The sequence below is a fragment of the Onychostoma macrolepis genome, chromosome 24, assembly GCF_012432095.1.
Source record: "Onychostoma macrolepis isolate SWU-2019 chromosome 24, ASM1243209v1, whole genome shotgun sequence".
Classification (NCBI taxonomy): Eukaryota; Metazoa; Chordata; class Actinopteri; order Cypriniformes; family Cyprinidae; genus Onychostoma; species Onychostoma macrolepis.
Genome location: NC_081178.1, coordinates 10,749,455 through 10,770,695, shown reverse-complemented (window position 1 = coordinate 10,770,695; position 21,241 = coordinate 10,749,455). Strand labels below are relative to the sequence as shown.

At 35.1% G+C, this 21,241-nt stretch overlaps 1 long non-coding RNA gene across 4 annotated transcripts in view; it reads right to left on the bottom strand.

Moving 5' to 3' along the window:
* Positions 1-21,241, bottom strand: part of LOC131532962 (uncharacterized) — a 93,071-nt gene that overhangs the window by 8,472 nt on the left and 63,358 nt on the right. Inside the window, exon 4 of one of the 4 annotated variants that reach the window (XR_009269010.1) lies at positions 18,238-20,301. The exons of 1 other annotated variant lie outside the window; for it this stretch is intronic. This is a non-coding gene — a long non-coding RNA (uncharacterized LOC131532962). Of the gene's footprint in view, positions 1-18,237; positions 20,302-21,241 lie in introns of those variants that run through there. 2 more of the 4 variants (XR_009269008.1, XR_009269011.1) reach the window with 2 other exon arrangements.

Genomic DNA, 21,241 nt, shown 5'->3' with positions numbered 1-21,241 from the left:
ACCAATGCCAGCCAATAACAGGATTTCAAAAAGGGGTTTACACTTTAAAAAGTCCGTCCCATGATCCCAGTGCTTCCCAAGGCAGAATCCAGAGCTCCGGCAGCATCAGAGCAGATACATCAAAATAACTCTGTTGTGAATTATATCCTAAAGCTCCTAAAACCCCCTCCTTTTCCACTTCTCATATGTTGTTGCGTGCAAATGAAGCAGTTAATGGATCCCCCAGAGGAAACTTTTTATTGCTCAGACGTTGCTCTTTCATAGCTCACGAGACTTAATGGAGATCCCAGTTATGTTTCATTTAAGCGTGAACTTTGTCGAAGATGTTTCTCCTGAAATTCCTTACATGGCTCTAACAGGTTACATGAGATGCCATAATATCATAACATTAATACGAAATGGTATCACATCTTAAGCATTTATTCTAAGATCCTAAACAAAATCACAAAGCGCAATGCTTATGCCTAACCATGATTGTAATAAAGAAAAAAGAAAAAAAGAAAAACTATCGCATTGCCTGGATAATTCAGTTTTGCAATAAATGACAAAAAAAGAATGGGTTAATTTCAAAATCTTTGACTTTTGATTACATACTTTGGTATTTTTGCACACCTGAGCACATATTCAACATTGAGATGTTTTCCTATAGTCTAGTGGAAGCATATATGAAATAACTGGGGGCGAAAAATAGGAGCAAAAAGTCTTTATTCGGTCTTAATCTAATTGCTATGCTGAAGAAACTACCCAGATTCTGAAATTACTGGGATATTATGTCCTATTATAGTGCACCCATAAATAAATTCTCTCATCATTTACTCTATATGTCTGACTTTTTTGTTCTATGGAACATTCAGAATTCACTAGGGTCCAAAAACACTATATTGGACCTCACTGACTTTCACTGCATGGAAGAAATAAACAAGACAGACAGACAGATTTTTCAAAATATCAAAATTTTGTGTTCCACAGAAGAAATTCAGTCACACAGGTTTGCAATGAAGAAAGAAGTTTTATTTTTGGGTGAACTATCTTTAAGTTTAAATGCAATGTGCCAACCAAAAGTCACAAACCCTATTAAATACATGTTAGCAAGAACAAAATTCATTTTTAATTTGCTTTAAATTGGCCATTTCCCTATGGCTTTAAAGTTCTATCTGTGCGGTAATGTCCACTTTCTCTTCTCTCCAGCTATCTCTAAATTTCGTTCTGGGTAGATTGTGGAGTATTATCGATATCACAGCAGCAGAGGTTATCTACCATTCACGCTATCAGAGCACAGAGAGTCCAGGATGAGAATCAGCCCATCAGAAGACATTTTCTATAGTTTCATTACAAAAGATTTAAAAGATGAGGGCTTCAGTCAGATCATTGCAGATACAGCTCCTATAGATTGAAAATATGCCATAAATCTATAATGTGGAAATAGGCAGCGCACAAGGAGGAGGGCAGGTATTAGTAACCTATTGTATAGATAATTGACGATTTCCTATGAAGCTTTTCAAATGGGCCTCCCATCTTTGAATCACTTTCATCCCATTGAATGTGAGACTCTGATTGTGTGAAATCACCACAAGTACCTTCAATTACAGGAGGCAGTCAGCGTAGGAAATGGCTGCTGTAGGTCAGAAGGAGAAACGGCTCTGTGAAATGGCAGACAAAACGTCGCCTTCAGACAGCAGTCTACATACCTATATGAGCAGATAAAGTTTATTATTTAGGGCTTGATAAAACACAGCCCATGAAATGAAGCATTTGGATAAACAATGATCGAGGAACATGCAAAGCTACAAAGACTCTGAGAGATTAAAGAAGAGAAGATAAGGGAGAAATGAAGGAGAGAAAAGAGGACATTTTTTCTAGCAATGGACAGATTGATCTTGAAATATCGATACTTACATCTTTAAATATGACGACATAAAATAAAATAACTAGTGATTGTATTATTTAGAATGAAAATGAATGTCTATCACAACCTTTTTACCAAATAGTTAGGTCAGCCAGGAACTATTTTTCCTTCCACTTGTCTGAACTTGCAGAAATGCTGAAAGACGTAAGCAGTCACAAAAATCGTCCAATCACGGCATGTATTCACACAGCATACATGAGCAGAGCAAATATTCTGTATTATCAGTTGTTTCACACTAAATAATAGCAAAACTAAATATGATATTTTTATAAGATTTGTATGACATCTGTTAATTAGAAGTTTTTCATTGTATCGATCCAATTCTGGAATCATTGTTAATATATGACCAACAAAAACTTTAGGCCTATTAAAATGTTAAATTATGGCTTTCAAAGATTTAATACACTGTAAAAAAATATCCAAATTTAATGTTTAATTCAATGCGTTATGTGCTGTTTTTTTCTATTAATTGTGAAATTTACTAGCAATTTATGAGTTAAAATTTGTTCTACAATTTTTTTTATTTTGCAACTGGTATCGTTGCAATTTTGCTATTAGCACTGACACTTGGTACAGAATTTTTAAAAATGGTATCATATATCCCACATTTTTCTCTTCTGATCTACAAATCAGTCACATGATTCATGGCAGAACACATTTAATAAAGCCATAAAATTGTAATGCAGTTGCTAGAACGTTTTTAAGCATGTTGCTATGTGGTTGCTAGGATGGATGCATACTGGCCCAAGTCAAAATAGCTGACCCCAATTCCCATGTCATTCTGGACCCCAAACATGGCTTCAACATGTCAATTTTACTATCCACTGGGTTAAAAATCAAACATGTGACCATTATTAGCTCATGATTCTCTGTAGCATAACCAGTGCATGACAAGTTACACAGCAAAGTAGAATTTTCCAAACAGACCCCTAACCCTAAATATAAATAACAGTAATAGTGGCACTAACGATACACCAAACCAGAACCCACACACTTTAGCAAAGACGCTACGCTCACTTCTATTAGCGTTCTCCTGGACCCAGCAGGGGATAATCTCTCAATCAGCGTAATGAGGAAATATATACGGTTTGATCCCAGCAGCTGACGCCTGGCCTCAAGACCAATTTACCTTTTAAATCCTAAAAGAACTTTTTCCGCCATTACACTATCCTTCAAAGAGAGAGGGGTTCAAATCCTCCCACAAACCTTGATTTATTTCCCCTGTTGGACGTCTCTTCTTTGTTTTAATTAAAGCAAATTCTGCCGAGGGCGAGTCGCACGGAGGCCGAAGGGAATTTTTCTAATTATTATACCCATCAAGACCGAATCTGTGTGATTAAAAAAAGCAGCACTTGCGAAGACGCCATATATGACCGAGATCGGAACGGCTCCGCGGTTTTTGTTTGTGTGCGAATTAAAAGGATTTTCCTAAACCATAAAACAACCTTGCCTCTAATGAAGATCTCGTAGATGATTCTACCCACAGGATAAGGCTTCTTCAAACCGTACCATATTTCAAGGTGCAATACATGTGAGATAAAAGCATTCGCAAACTGCTTGATTTACTGCGCAGCATATTAAAAACTACATTGAATCATTAATATGTAAACTGCCTCGGTGTCATTAATACTGGGGGTTGGAGAGGCCAGGCTAATGCCGTGGTTCCTTGGACCTGTGTAGATTGGGTTCAGGGCTTCTATTTCAACTGGGCCCCTCACCTTTGTTCTCCTCCCATCCCAAGGGTAAGCGAGGCGAATAAATATGCTTGATTACTTACGGTACACTCCCATCAAGAGACAAATGTATGCAATTATTTGAGCATCTCACGCAGCCTTAAGTTAAATGGAATTAAATATGATGCTACCACCTTCTTGATGAGCACTAAGATTGGGTTAGAAATGTCACGTAACATTTTAAAAAATGACATTTTGCTGCCGTTTCTCTGATGCTTTAGTGTTGCCGATGCACAAAAAAGAGAGGAGAAGCACTTTATAGCGCTGGAGCTAATTGAAGTGTGTTTTATACACAGATGAAATTAAATTCCTTTCATATTTGAGGTCTTCTTTGCATTCATTACATAGAAGGTGAAACTGATCAAAACAGCAAATTGTGAAATAAGAGGCTGCTATACAGATAATCAGCCGTCATTTTCAAGATAGTGACCTTGAAGTGAAAATTTTCCATCATTCTCTATTCTTACTCGTCAGCAAAATATCATAACGCTTGCTATTTCTAATGTGGCAAGAACCAAATTTTTTCCTTCAGATTGTTCTTTTTATTCTGCTCCTAAAAAAAAATTGACTAAACAACGTGATATTGCGATCTGATTGCCAGGTTTAATGAACAATATCACTTATTCTCTTGTTAAATTAAAACTCGAATCTCTCTTCAGCTCTGTTTTCTATGGAAGCCTGTTTCAGTCACAGAATAAAAAAATAAATAAATAAATAAATAAAAGGTAATTGCGACTATTTCACAGCTCTGTCTTATCCTCATAATTCTGAGTTTAGCCTATATCTCGCGATTCTGGAAAAACTATTGAAAAAAAAAATAAATAAATAAAAGAGAAGTCAGAATCATGAGACAAATTATAATTACCTATAATTTTTTATCCCATGGCAATAATGGACTTCCATAATTTTCTCATCAAATAAATATATATATATTCAATTCAATTCAATTCAATTCAATATTGCTTTATTGGCATGACTGTAAAAAATACAATATTGCCAAAGCTTGAAATATATGTAGAGAAATATAATAACAATGAAAAGATCAAAATAATAGAATAAAAACCTTATAACAATATAAACTTAAATAAACAGTGTAACAAATAAGAATTTATTATGTGAACATTTCATACCACAGTGTTTAACACAAACACACACAAGCTGAGGGCACTGTGGCAGACAGTAGGGAAACGCTTTGAGGTCAGACGTAATACACATATTACACACATTATGTACATTCACCTGCTGTCTCTCAGGCTGTGGCACGTCCACACGTATCTCGCAGCCAGTGCTGCTGTCTGTCCCTCTCCTAGTATTATCTTTATTTGTTCTGTTTCACTAATGGCTGTAAAGTTCTTTATTAAGTTGGTGAGTTTGTTGAAGTAGAGGTTTCTTATTGATATGTATTTATGACAGTGAAGGAGGAAGTGCGTCTCTGTCTCGATCTCTCCTGTCTCACAGTGAGCACACACTCTTTGCTCTCTGGGTAACCAGCTCTTTCTGTGACTGCCGGTCTCGATGGCTAGTCTGTGCTCACTGAGCCTGTACTTGGTCAGGATCGGTCTCTGCTTTGTGTCTCTGACACTCTGGAGATAATCTTCCAATTCATAATTTGATTTTATGGTCCGATATAGTTGTAATTTACTTTGTGTTTTAGTCTCTTGATCCCAATGTTCCAGATATATATTTTTAGATTGTTTGATAATTTGATTTATTTTGATGTTTGGGTGAGAAGCAGTGCTGGTCTGAGACTGGTTAGTGTTAGTAGAGTTAGTCAGGTTAGTAAGTCTCAGAACCAGCTGACTGAGTGGACTCTTTTCGGGGTTCAGTTCTTGGGTTTGTAGTGCTTTAAAATGTAGCGATTCTATATATATATATATATATATATATATATATATATATATATATATATATATAAACATTTAACTAGGGGTTTATCATTTAAAATGTCTTGTGACAAAAATAATGAGTTTTAACAAATAGCTGTATTTTTAAACAGACAAAACGGCGGAAAATCTTATCATTCTTCAGTTATTATTCAATTTCTTTCTCCTCTCCCTAACACCAAGGGAAGATCTGGCCCAGAATGCAGCTTTATCTAATTGGTGTATTGTCTTGAGAAGCTGGTGACAAGGAAGGCAGTCAGCGGCAAGCTTTCATCAGAGGTTATTTGGAGAAATAACTAATTTCAGTCTTTCTCCCAGCACGGACTCAACCTGCTGCCTCTGAGTCAGGCTCTCTGGAGAGTTCATTAAGACAGTGGCATTCCAGATCTCCTAGTCAACAACTAAACATGGCAGTAACCTTTATACTGCCACACTGTCTCGTCTTGCCTTCGCCTGCACATGCTTAAATTCCAGTGTCCCACTCATATTTGTACTTTGCACAGACAAAGGACATGGAATGTTTACAGAGAATTATACCGCTGTGGGCCAGTTCTACAGGGAAGAATGAAATTAGACCACAAAATTACACAGTAAACATTGCCTGAAAATTGTTTGCTTGAAAATAGCTTAATTTATTAATGTTTTAGAATACATGCAAAGAATAGCTCTAAAGTTCACTGCCTAAATGTGAATTTTTTCAAATACTAAAATATCTTCACATATCTCAGCTTAATACAAATGGCAGTACAAGCACCAGCCCAAAACAGGCTAAACCAATAGCATTAGTGATGGGCGGGACTGCCAGTTTGTTTGACCAATGGCAGACAGAATAAGAGCTTGGTAACAGTTTAACAGATGTAATATTTATTATAAATATTACAGTAATTTTTAATTATTTTTGTAATTCTATTCAGAGAAACTTGTCCTAATTTACAACAGCAACAACAACAATAATAGTTTTTGTTGTGTTCATTGGAATTACAAAAATAATTTAAAATGATCACTAACAGAATTGCAAAAGATCATAAACATCAATAAATAATATAATTACTATTATTATCACCCATCTGACCTAATAAAATTGCATTTGCATTTTTTATTTTTGTTTAATATGTTATTATAATTAATTAATAATTATATTACTATTAGTAGTAGTAGTAGTAGTAGTAGTAGTAGTAGTTAGGCTTGCTGCGATAGACGGTGTTGGCGGTGATAGTTAAGCTGCAACACCGGTTACGTCACTTACGCACCGCGACACCATCCCTCACAGTCATTTTGATTTTTTTAATAGTAATAAAAATCATTTAGTTCAGATTAGAGAACAGACACAACAATTAAAACTGAACACGGCTGCTCAATGCAGCACATCGAACGAATGACAGTCGCGCATCACAGATCAGATAAAAGTTAATAAACGTTATAGGCTATGTTCTACCTTGTTTTTTGTTGTTGCTTGAATTGAATTATTATATTATAGCCGAATTGCCGCTAATTTAAAAGTGAAAATAAAATGCGCACGGTGATTTTACAAGCTATTTAAAACCGAAGGAAATCGTGGAAAAGAGGGAAAACTCAAACGACCCCCCACCACGGTGATACCGGTATTACGGTTTTCACACGTCGAATAACCGGTGAGAAAATTTCCTCACCGTCACAACCCTAGTAGTTGTAGCAGTAAATATAATTATTATATATTAGTATATTTGTTAATAGTATATTTATTAACAACAATTTTTGTTCTTCTTAGTAAATATACAAATACTAAATATACTAATATAGTACAAATAAATAGACAAATAAGAAAAAAATGATGATATGCCCAATAGATAGATAGATAGATAGATAGATAGATAGATAGATAGATAGATAGATAGATAGATAGATAGATAGATAGATAGATAGATAGATAGATAGATAGATAGATAGATAGATAGATAGATAGATAGAGCTTATGGTGCCAAGTCAGGCTTGAAGGAACCAAAATTGCCTATGGCTCCCACATCACTGGAGGCACAAGAGCCCGTGAAGATTGTGCTAATTTGTCCATCTCAGTCAACAAGGATGAAAGCAGGAGAGTAATAATTAATTCATTATTAAAAACTCGTATTATTTATTAGCCTAGGGATCTTGCTGCCCGGTGTGTTTGGCACTCTGTCCAAAGAGGTCCCTCTGTTGATGAACACCAGCCCCAGGCACTGCACTGCCCCCTTTCTCTGTAGTCCAAGACGAGACACGTTCCCCTGGGCACCACGCCACCATTCAACCAGGCTTCCACCTGAGACATCAGCTCCGCTGTGGCCCCGTCATCCATGTAGGTTTCTTCTGATCATAAGTGACCAGATTCCCACTTACGAGCCGCAGTTGTTCGGTTCTGACCTGATTTATATTTAGCCGTGTCTGTACACTCAGACCTACGCAAAGGAGCAAAAGGAACCCGATGCAAGATGCAACGGCCCAAGGCTAAAGGTTGGCTATACACAAGTGATGAAGAGGACTTACAGAACGAGCTGTGATCAGGCCTTATTGATTTTTCAAAGCACTTTCAAAGTCATAGCCAGCTTGTTTGTGAATCACAGAGTAATGCACTTCTTGCAGGAGAAGAAGTGGACTTCTATAAATTACAGCAGTTTTTCCCATCACTATGTTGAAGCACGTATACATTTGAATATTTCCAGTCACTTTAGAACGCTGGAAACTTGTCACAGTGTTTTACTAGTAAGCCTGATGGGTATGAACCAGCCCTAAAACACCCTAAAAACATTGGGCCAGAAACAAACTGTGAATTAAAAGCATGTTAATGGAACTGGTGGCAACAGCCAGGCTCTTGATCAACCAAATGCTTCAGTGTACGACTGCAAAGTGATATTTATGTATATGTTTAAAACTCAATTTAACACCAGGATAGCATAACTATAATGGGCAGTACTTTTTGAGCTCGGGGCCAATCAATAATTGCTGAAAGCACAAATGATTCTATTTTCTTGGGGCCACTGGAATGATGAGAGAATGGCTGAATTTGATATGTAACCGAATATTCTGGCAAATGTGTTAGATAAGATTATCATTACGAAACCATCAGGCATGGGGCCTTGAGAAGCAGTGGGAGACGAACTCAAATCTGCACTGATTGATAATGAAAGGATCTCTACTCTAATCATTGCTCCTAGCTAAAAAACTGTGTTGAATACATTATTCTGGCTGACAGGACACGAGCAGATGCATTGTGTTTGTGTCGCCCAGAGACATCCAGCTACAATAGGACACTTTTAGTCAAACAAAAAATTAGCCGTACACAAGCAAAGGAACAGTATGTGGTCCAGGAAGTGACATAACACCTACAAAACATGGGCTATATCCAGTGCCACATCCATCGTACCATCCGTCTCATTACTTGAAGCACAAATGCTTATTTTGCTGACATCCAAACTACTAGATGTGTTCAATAAACCATTTTATAACAAAATTAACAACATAAAAATTAGCTAGTTTGGAAAAACATCAAATGTCTATATTCCCTTTTGAAAATGGTGATTTTGGCTTGTCCCAACTTGAAGAACTTGACCCTCTAGACTTTATTCGTTAGGCTCAACCTTTAAAAAAGTATCAAAACATTTTTTTATGGAAAACATTTCCACTGCTGTTTAGAAGATTTTTAATGTTTTGAAAAATATGCTCACCGAGATTTTTTTTTCATCAAAAATACAGTAAAAACTACATTTTTTACAATTTTAAAAAATGTTCTATTTCAAGATATCATAAAAATGCAATTTATTCCCTTGATAGCAAAGCTGAATTTTCAGCAGCCATTACTCCAGTCTTCAGTGTCACATGATCCTTCAGAAATCAGTCTATTGTTGATTAGGCTAATATAATTTGGTACCCAAGAAACATTTCTTAATAATATCAATGACAGAAGCAGAGCTGCTAAATTTTGTGAAAACAGTGAAACTTTTTCAAGGATTCTTTGATGTATAGAAAGTTTACTGCATCCTTGCTGAAAAAAATTTGTTATGTCTCTAAAAGAAAAAAAGACTCTTTTGAACTAAATGAAATATACTTTCATGTACAAATCATAGTAAGAAAGCCATGAAAAAGTTGGTTCCGGTCAGGACGCAGGCAAAGTGATTTCAAAGGTAAATCGAATTAAAAATTGCTAAATTGTTAAAATTGCTGTGGCTGACACATTGTTCCTGTATAGAGCAGTCTATTTACTGTTTGAAATTACAAGCCAATATTGCAGTAAAATGGTTGCCTTTCTTTCTTTTATTTCAACTCTGAAAAGTCTGAAAACCCCTTAATCGAGTCTGAAAAATTCTTAGATGATGATGACCCTTTACTACAAGGATACTGTAGTTATGAATATACTGGCAAATGTGTTAGATAAGATTATCATTACGAAACCATCAGGCATGGGGCCTTGAGAAGCAGTGGAGACGAACTCAAATCTGCACTGATTGATAATGAAAGGATCTCTACTCTAATCATTGCTCCTAGCTAAAAACTGTGTTGAATACATTATTCTGGCTGACAGGACACGAGCAGATGCATTGTGTTTGTGTCGCCCAGAGACATCCAGCTACAATAGGACACTTTTAGTCAAACAAAAATTAGCCGTACACAAGCAAAGGAACAGTATGTGGTCCAGGAAGTGACATAACACCTACAAAACATGGGCTATATCCAGTGCCACATCCATCGTACCATCAGTCTCATTACTTGAAGCACAAATGCTTGTTTTGCTGACATCCAAACTACTAGATGTGTTCAATAAACCATTTTATAACAAAATTAACAACATAAAAATTAGCTAGTTTGGAAAAACATCAAATGTCTATATTCCCTTTTGAAAATGGTTATTTTGGCTTGTCCCAACTTGAAGAACTTGACCCTCTAGACTTTATTCGTTAGGCTCAACCTTTAAAAAAGTATCAAAACATTTTTTTATGGAAAACATTTCCACTGCTGTTTAGAAGATTTTTAATGTTTTGAAAAATATGCTCACCGAGATTTTTTTTTCATCAAAAATACAGTAAAAACTACATTTTTTACAATTTTAAAAAATGTTCTATTTCAAGATATCATAAAAATGCAATTTATTCCCTTGATAGCAAAGCTGAATTTTCAGCAGCCATTACTCCAGTCTTCAGTGTCACATGATCCTTCAGAAATCAGTCTATTGTTGATTAGGCTAATATAATTTGGTACCCAAGAAACATTTCTTAATAATATCAATGACAGAAGCAGAGCTGCTAAATTTTTGTGAAAACAGTGAAACTTTTTCAAGGATTCTTTGATGTATAGAAAGTTTACTGCATCCTTGCTGAAAAAAATTTGTTATGTCTCTAAAAGAAAAAAAGACTCTTTTGAACTAAATGAAATATACTTTCATGTACAAATCATAGTAAGAAAGCCATGAAAAAGTTGGTTCCGGGTCAGGACGCAGGCAAAGTGATTTAAAGGTAAATCGAATTAAAAAATTGCTAAATTGTTAAAATTGCTGTGGCTGACACATTGTTCCTGTATAGAGCCAGTCTATTTACTGTTTGAAATTACAAGCCAATATTGCAGTAAAATGGTTGCCTTTCTTTCTTTTATTTCAACTCTGAAAAGTCTGAAAACCCCTTAATCGAGTCTGAAAAATTCTTAGATGATGATGACCCTTTACTACAAGGATACTGTAGTTATGAATATACTGTATAGTGGCCTTTGCGACTGAAAGCCACGCATACAGACAAAATAACCATCATGGCCTCTCAGTGTTAAGCAAGCCACTCGGATAAACATCCCTCATTTTGAAAACATGAACATAGCAGTCCAGCAGTAAACATTTTGCCTTGAGAGCCTCTTCAGCATTGGTAGATAAAGACCTTGGTTAACAATCAGATAATCAAAACGTGAAGGTTTATTGTTAAAAGTGTGCTTTTCTGCTCTCAAGGGGTCTTTCACTCCAACATAGAACCAAAAGAGATGTTTTGTTTTAGTAAAAAGAAAGTAGACATAACATGCTCTTCACAAGGACGTCGCATAACCGACTTCATCAACTTTGGCACAGTCAATAGCACAGACAGCCAGCACATCACGAGCGACTGAATGGAACCCGCTAAAAAAAGTCTTCCCAGCCTGCCGTTTCAGATGTAAAGCAGATGTAATTTAATTTCTCAGAAAAAGGTGTCCCTTCTTATTTTATTATGTACACCTTGGGAGGCTGGTGTTAAATGCTGTTTAGGTCACCTCTATGCGGTCTAAGTGCAATCTATCTTCCTTTGTCACTGTCACAGATCCAGGGTCAAAGCACAGAACCACTGAGACTCTGTCTTCCACTGCCTTTGTCTGACTAAGAGTTCATTACAAATCCATGAGAGAAAAAGGAGGGATTAAAACAGGAATAGCTTTATTGATGCAGCCGTTAAAGGAGACTCGTAGGGCATTCAAAACACAGGCGTACTGAAGCTCTGACTTTATACTATATAAACTGTATTTTTAAGAGACTTTATGTCCAGCATTCAAACAAATTTGAGTAAGACTCAGTATTGCCATTAAGTCGACTTTATTACCTGCACTGACAGAGGATATAATATATATAAGTGGATATTAAAAATTATATTTTATTTGAAAATTCATCCATATAAAAATATATTCTGTCATTACTTCTTTGTCTGTTTCTTCTTCAAAACACAAAAGAAGATATTTTGAATTATATTAAACTATCACTTGAAAAATGTTTTATCCATGTAATGAATTAACAATATTTCTTTTTTTTTTTTTTTTAAATGTCACATTTTCTGTTGTGCATAAATATTTGGACTGACATGAATGTGAGTAAATGATCACATATGACAGAATTGTATTTATTAGGAAACAATCCATTTAAAAACTATTTTTAAAATCCCTTAAAAAATATATATACACACACACACACACACACATACATATATATGGCATGCCGTTCAGGAAATTATGATATTTATAATATGATGATTGTACATATGGAATGAAAGTCTGAATATATGGAATGAAACTTGAACATATGGAATGAAAGTATGAATATATGGAATGAAATTTTAATATATGGAATGAAACTTGAATATATTGAATGAAAGTTTGAATATATGGAATGGAATTTGAATATATGGAATGAAACTTGAATATATTCAATGGAAGTATGAATATATGGAATGAAAGTATGAATATATGGAATGAAAGTCTGAATATATGGAATGAAATTTGAATATATGGAATGAAACTTGAATATATGGAATGAAACTTGAATATATGGAATGAAAGTCTGAATATATAGAATGAAATTTGCAGTGTATGAAATTAAAATGCAAATTTGACAGTATTTAATGAATAATAATATACAGTAGCTAGTTATATCCTTGTTATCAGAACAATAGTTTTCTGAATTGAATGACTTTAAAAAATATAATTTCCTTAAATTTTCCAATACTTTGTTGAACTAAAAATTTTGGCAACAGCTGATCATATTCCAAACAAACAATACAAACAGTTTGGAGTGTACATCCCATCATCTCAGACATTTCGCACAGTGTTAATTCTGACAGCATTTTGATTTAGTTTTAGTCTTTTGACTAAAATTCCATATAGTTTTAGTCATATTTTAGTCATTTGAATTGCTTTAGTTTTAGTCGACTAAAAATACAGTAGATTTATTTGACTAAAATCTACTGAGTTTGTTAATGCATTAATTTCCAACTGTAATGCATTAATTAAGCATTTACTGTAAGTATCACACAACTGTTACTTGAATACATGACTAAACTGACAGTTTGACAATTGTGTGTGTTTTTTGACAATTCAAGTGCAAAAAGACAAAATAGAGCTCAATTATGTGCTCATCAGGGCCTAATACATACTTTTTATGGCTCTAGTTAACTATAATAATCCTGATAGTAAAATCTATTTATTGAATAATATGTCAAATAATGTCCTTAGTCTTTCCTTCCTGTGATTGGAATCCCCGAAACAAGACCGAAATACACCGGAATTCTTATTTGCAGGCTGTTCATTCAAGTTCATGAGGGAGATAAAATATGCATTCTTACTGTCTAAAACACTTTACCATATAAACATTGTAAAGTAAACATCACTATAATTAATCAGCATTAGTTCATAAGCAGTTGCCTGTCATAAATGTGTGCTATTCATTTATTGAAAACCGATTTGAATCAGTTTGAAGCACGATTGTTCGAGCCTGTAGATCATGCAACAGCGCAGAGTTTTCCCGCGGTTAGATCAGAACGTTACAATTCATATGTGCACATCTATCACACAGGACGTCAGTTCTGACTGGGAATTTGTCTCATTTTTATTTGTCGACAAAAATAGCATCGATATAGATTACTACAGAACTACACAAGTGCAAGTGTTCTTTCTTTTTTTTTTTCCTGTAAGAAACCATTCACTTGTTTCAAACATTTACATACTCTTTAATGTCAATCATCCACCCAATTCAGGTTTCGTCCCATGTATTCAAACTTTTATTCTATATATTCAGACTTTCATTCCATACATTCAAAATTATAATCTATATATTCAGACTTTCATTTCAAATATTCAGACTTTCATTCCATATATTCAAACTTTCATTCCATATATTCAAACTTTCATTCAGTATATTCAAGTTTCATTCCATACATTCAAGATTCATTCCATATATTCATACTTTCATTCCATATATTCAAGTTTCATTCCATACATTCAAGATTCATTCCATATATTCATACTTTCATTCAATATATTCAAGTTTCATTATATATATTCAAGTTTCATTCCATATATTCAAGTTTCGTTCCATACATTCAAGATTCATTTCATATATTCATACTTTCATTCAATATATTCAAACTGTCATTCCATATAATCAAGTTTCATTCCATTCCATATACTCAAATTTTCCTGAATGGCATGCCATACATACATACATATACATATATATATATATATATATACATATACATATACATATACATATACATACATACATATATATATATATACATACATATACATACATATATATATATATACACACACACACATATATATACACATACATATACATATATATATATATACACACACACACATATATATACATACATATATATATATATATATATATATATACACACACACATATATATATATATATATATATATATATATATATATATATATATAGTTATTTAGAAGACATTTAAAGATCCATTCAACTAAATCTGGACTGATGTTGTTTATACTCTTATACATATGTATGTGTTGTGTATGCTCTTATACATAAATAAATAAATAAATAAATACATGCATAAGACAATAAAATGTAAGAATTTCAAATAAAGTACATTCAAAAAGCTTCCATTAATTAAATAAAATAAAAACTTTAAAAAATAAATAATAAAAACTCTCTGTACAGTCGTGGAAGCAGCCATATTTTTTTCCTTTCTATTACTGTCTGTATTGGGAGGTGTAAATCATGGGTTACTGAAAAACAGAGGCTCTTGGCCTCAAATTTTATTGGACAATCATCTCTGCCAACTGGGTTTTGACCGATTAGGGTTCTTTCCCGTAACTGTTGTGGAGTTCTCCAATTCTGCACAATCAACAAACCATAATGAGAACTTAAGCAAAAGAGAGGCCCTCTGGTTCACTCGGAGGGGAATCACAGAGATGCCAGTGTGATTTATGAATTAAACATATTTTCAATGAAATTTTGTTTAGTTATATTTTGCAGCATATTGTGGCTTTCCCCCCTCTTTCATTACAAACCGAAGTGGCGTAATTGAAACAGTTGCTTGCAGCACAGAGCCCATTTTGAATGCTTTATGCAGAGGAAAATTTATCACCGGCGTTCTAGCGTAGTCAACACATGGCCTTCCCACAAACAATGGAGTCTGGGTTTAGCAAAATAGCAGCCCGAGCTACAAATAAACGAAGCGGTGGCAGACAGATCGCCTTGTTCCACTGTGAAGAGTCTGAGTGTGCCATTGTCTTCCCTGAAAAGTATATTCCAAAAATCAATAATATACTGACAGATTGTATAAAGATCACCCATCTGCTTGCGGAGACCTCATTAGCGTAAATACCTCCAGGAAAAACGTGCTAATAAATGAAAATAAAATTAACAACGCAGGAGCTCTTTTAAGAACTTGCCTGCAGTGTTCCCGTTAATTATTTCGGATACCGAATTAGAATGAGACTAACCTGGCTTTTCACCTTTGGCTTTTGTAAAAATAATGCAACCTTTGTGTGGCTGTATGTACCTGGAGGCAGTCTTTCAGGGATGAGGGTAAACAATTCACTTGCACTGAAGTGCAAACACATCTGAAACATGAGCCTTTAACAGATAATGACATGCCATGGCTCCGTTTGAAAGCTGCTCAGATTTAACTAGTTCACTGGAAATTTTTAATGCATAATAGTGAAGGACAGTGGCTCTGAAAGATTGTTTGCATGATAAATCAAACCCTGTCTTTTAAACAGAATATATAAACCCTTTCTCTTTTTCACAAAAAGAAATGAACAGGATCAATACAAGCACTGGTCGAAAATTTCTAGAATTTTTGTGGTATCAGTAGGCTGAAGACTGTAGTCACAGAAATAGCATTTCATAATAAAAGATGAAAGAAATACTCAAACTGAGGGGTGGTAGGGGATCTGCAGAAAAAAAAAAAGACATTTACAGAATTTGACATTCTGCTTTCTAATGTTTCTAAATGTAAAGTAGCTTTAAAAACTATTTGTAGACCATTTTTATTATTCTTTTATACAAATGAAAATATATAATGTAAAATATTTTTTAAATAAATGATTTGCTTCAAACTGTAAATTCCCTAATTTATCCACCTTTTTTACAATATTACTAATTTACAGTTAGTTTCTAAGAGTTTCTCTCTCCTAATGCAATGTACTGTACAATTTGTATTTTTTACAACCTAAAAAGACCTTTTGTACAAATGAAAATGTAAAAATAAATAAATAATTTTTTAATGCACCTCCCGCAGATGATTTGCTTTAAAACTGTATAATCGGTCATTTATCCAAGCACTTTTTTTGGAACACTAAATGGATGTCAAAGTTGATCTTTTTCATACAGTGAAAATGCACAGTGATCATTGGCTGTCAAGTTCAGATGCAATCTCGCTTGGTTTATTTAAAAAAATAAATAAATAAATAAAAAATTGGGATTTGAACCGATGTCACGTTGCACGCTAATCAAATCCTGCACCCCTAAACTATAACCTTACATTAGCAACTACCAACTTAGTTATCCCAAACCCTGAGAAAAAAAAGGTACTAAAGCGGTCACTGGAACTACTGAACTACTAATATGTACTATTTCTATATTGACTTTGTACCATTTTAGTACTAATATGTATACTTTAGGTAATATGTACCTTTAAGGTACTGATATACACCCTTTAGGAGTAAATAATGTACAAAGGTGTACCTTTTAAAGTGGTAACACCACAGTGGCAGCTTTCTGCACTTTTTTTTCTAACAGTGCAAAAGTGCTTTCAATTGCACTTAGTAAGCCAAGTAAGCCAGGATGACCATTGGTGCCCCCTCTAAAAAACTGGCACAGGATGCCCCGGTTACATTCCACATTTACCTCAATAAATGTCTTCACACAAGCTGAACATTTAAAAAGCATGGAAAAGTAACACTAAACTAATCAAACAAAGCACTTTTTGGGTGCTGCATTAAATTCAGGGCATCGAATCAGGGGTAAGGCCCATCAAACTCATCAAAACACTGAGTAAAATTGCTAGGAGACTATGCGGCTGACCCTTGCTTCTTCACAATGACTACCCGTTTTTCTGATGTACGCAAGTTCACCATGGTCGTCAGTGAGCCCTCGGCTCTCGGAAAGGCGCACGGTCATTTCAGTGAACTCCGCATAGTCATCCTTCACAGTGTTGCTCTGAGCATCATTTCAAGCTTTTTCCACCTCAGCCCTGGATGTGGCCTCCATAGACCCTCGTGCATTCATGTGTTTACTAAGAGAGAAAGAGCAGCATCCACCACAGGAAGGTGCATGTTACCAGCCTCCGTTTGGGGAGGTGGAGGTGTTGACGGGGGTGGAAGAGTAACCACAGTCCATTTAAATCGGCCCAGTGAGCCTCCGAAATTGCCTTTGGGGTGGAGCAATTGCAATGTTCTAGATCATTAGGTCAAATAAGTCATGGAGAAATTCCAGTTAGAGAGGGCAAATTTGCGGACATTTTGACAAAACTGTATATCATGGTCTGGTTTCTAAAGATGGGCCAGAGAGTGGGTTTTGCCTAAAATTGCTCCCTGCCGTGAGGATGGAGTTAATGACCTCATAGCTCTCCTGTCTTTTCACATGGCAGCCTGAGCTTCCAAACAATTTATATTAGTGTGAGCGATGTGGATTGCAATACATTAGCCAATTTGATACTGAACAGCTCCACACGCTCTTCAAAATAAAAAAACACCCTAGTGTGTTGTGACTTTTTAAAAAACCTCACACCTTCATACATCATGCAAGAAGTGACTCACTGGCCGCTGGTAAAATAACAGCCGGATTTCTGCTGTCGAGTAGTTTGTCAGACCGCTGTGGTTTCACAGTACAGTCAGCCTGAAAAACTGCTATCATTCATTCTGAAAATAAAGTGGGAGGGTGTCAATTTGGATGTAAGGATGGCAAGGATTGCTAGAATGGTCAACTACTTATCCAACAACCGGATAATACTGGCATCAGTTAATTTATTTAGAGGTCTATCTTTAGCCATGGTGCTTTAAAAAGAACACATAAATAGATGCAAATTTGCATGCAAGTCTTGAAGTATTGCAATCACAGTCTTTTGTAACAAATACACCACGTTTAATTACAAAAAAAGACTTACTATGAATGTTTGTGCGCTAAAAGATTATAGTTATTTAGCTTGCGCATTTCGAACAGTGTACAATTTTTAAATATTGGTCTACGTATGCATGTACATGAGTGTAAAATACAGAGTAACTGTACTTTATGTAACCAAAAATAAGTGTAAATTAAAAAAAAATTAATCAAGAGACTTGGATCCACAATTCCTGAAGTAACCGGTTTCATCACAATTTCCTGACTAGGTACAGGTCTGGAATATAAAAATATAAAACAAACATCATAAATGATGACCTGTGAAATATGTACTTTATACTTTTTACTCCTTACAGTGTCATTTAGACATTAAAAGCACAAAGTACTCAGTTTCAAATAATACAGAAGTATAGTAATGAAGTACAGTTATAAGTAATTTACACTCCTGCATATCCATATTTGACCACTGCATCATGTTGTATGCATGTAGCATGTAAAGTTAAAAATACCTCAATTTTAGTTGTTTTGATACCCCTATATTCAGCTTCAATCTGTCAAAGAATAATACATAATAATTAATTTTACAAATACGTGGTTTCATACATCACTAACTTTAAAAAGTCATTTTTAAACTTGTAAAAAAAAAAAAGTTTTAGCCTACTGTTTCTGTTAAATTTCTAACAGACATGACCCATGCTAACTATGCTAATGCTGCATATCTACAACAGTGAACAATTCATTTGGTGCTTCTAATCTACCATTTCTAAACTTGCAATGCATTCATATACATAGTCGTATAATATCAGTACACCACACAAACAAATGTAACGCCGCAAGCGGCGTCCAGCTCAGCCCACACAAGTTCAGTGTAAACTGCCTTATCAGGCAGAAAGCAAGCACCCAGGGTCTATCAGCACAGTGTACATGTCCACAGTGTACACCCCAAACACCCCACTGCCTGTCTGACCATGTCTGCGGTGTGTCACAGCACGTGAAAACACTTTTCCATGACAGGTAATGTGTTTCCAGTTAAACCCCTGTCCACTTAGCGAAGGGTGGAAATGAATCAGCTCACGAAAGCATCACCTCACAGTTTAGAGCGGCAGCAGTCCAGCGACGGCTTCATCTAACAGGCAGTCGAGGTGTGGCGTGGGGGCCGCTCAGCGCCCTGGGTAAAGGCCCCACATTGCCAACTGTTAATAGGCTTAAGCCCAGGCCCATTGTCTCTCATCAAGGCGGTGGGTCTGCTTGTCCATACTAGCCTGCCAGACCAACAGTTTTCACACGTATGTATAGTTGGAAAGAAGTGGAGCAGATGTGGCTTTCATCTCCCCTGACAAAGTTTCTCTAGAAATACAAACACTCCCAAAAACTAAGTTTAATTCTCTGAGGCAGGGTATGATCCATTTTTTACAGTGGGCTCACCGCGTTCGCAATGAAACAACGACCCTACTGTTTGGCATTGCAGTCTGTATTTATTTTCAATCCATCCTTTCTTCTTTCTCTCATCTTTTAATTAATTTTTTATCCCCTGCGTGCGACTGGAGCCCCTCGCTAGCCCGGTCTCCTGTCGGGACGTTATATTATTCTCAAGCGTAAATGAAGACAAAGAATTTTTCAAATCACCTCCAGTCAAGCACCATGATTTGTTTTATTCATCCTTGTCCAACCCCTTTTTTCCCCACATCCTCTTGTCAATTTTGCATGTGTTGCCTGGTGTGAAGCCCTTTTCTGCTGTTTGTCCCATATGAGGGCTGTAACTTTCATGCCGCTTTAGCATGCGAGTTTGCTGCCGATCTCCCTCTAGGTCAACGTCTCCTTTGGTCTGAGGGCAAGTGTCCCGGTCTGCCTGCATCATAAGCTCCAGAAACAACAGCAGTCTTTTATTCAAGGAAAAAATTAGGTTTTTAAATCACCTGCAATGAGGATTTGAGTCTGTTGAAACAATTTGCGCAAGATGTGATTATTTCTTTCACTTTGTGTTTTTAATTAACAGTGCAGTGTGTCCACATGTGGTTTATTCAAATTTAGCTTATGGCATCTTACATATACCATAATGTGGGGAAGGATGAGGTAAGCTGTGTGACATTGTATTTAAGTTCCTATCCCCTAGGAAAGGATAAATGAAATGGAAGTACATGAATATATATGTGGAATTATAATTCATGTCTGCTATCAACTGAAATTTTAAGAAAGAATTCCATAGGGCCATATGACTTTAAAAAAAAAAAAAAAAAGTAAATTATAGATTTTTGAATTAAGTCTCTTATGCTCACCAAGGCTGCATTTATTTGACTGAAAATACAGCAAAAAAAAAAGCAAATTTAAAAATACAGTAAAAATGGCAATTTTGTGAAATATTATTCATTTAAAATAATTGTTTTCAATTAATTTATCCCTGTGATGGCAAAGCTGAATTTTCTAGCAACCATTACTCCAGTTTTCAGTGCCACATGATCCTTCAGAAATCATTCTAATATGCTGATTTGGTGCTCAAGAAACATTTTTGTTTTTTATTATTAATGCTGAAAACATTTGTGCTGCCTTTTTTTCTTTTTCTTTTCTTTTGAAACCTTGATGCTTTTTTAAGATTCTTTGATTAATAGATGGGTCAAAAGAACAGCATTTATTTGAAAGAAATCTTCTGTAACACTTTCGATCAATTTAATGTGTCCTTGTTGAATAAAAGCTTTTTTTTTTTAAATGTTTAAAAAAGAAACTTACAAACCTAACATTTTTTAATCTGATCTTAAAGTCCATTTAGCTTAACATTATTCATATTTTCAAAAACTAGACAGGAAAACATTTAAAATTCAGTATGAACACAATACAATTTTCAACACTGCAAAACAGTATTTTCTTACATTTTGAGGCA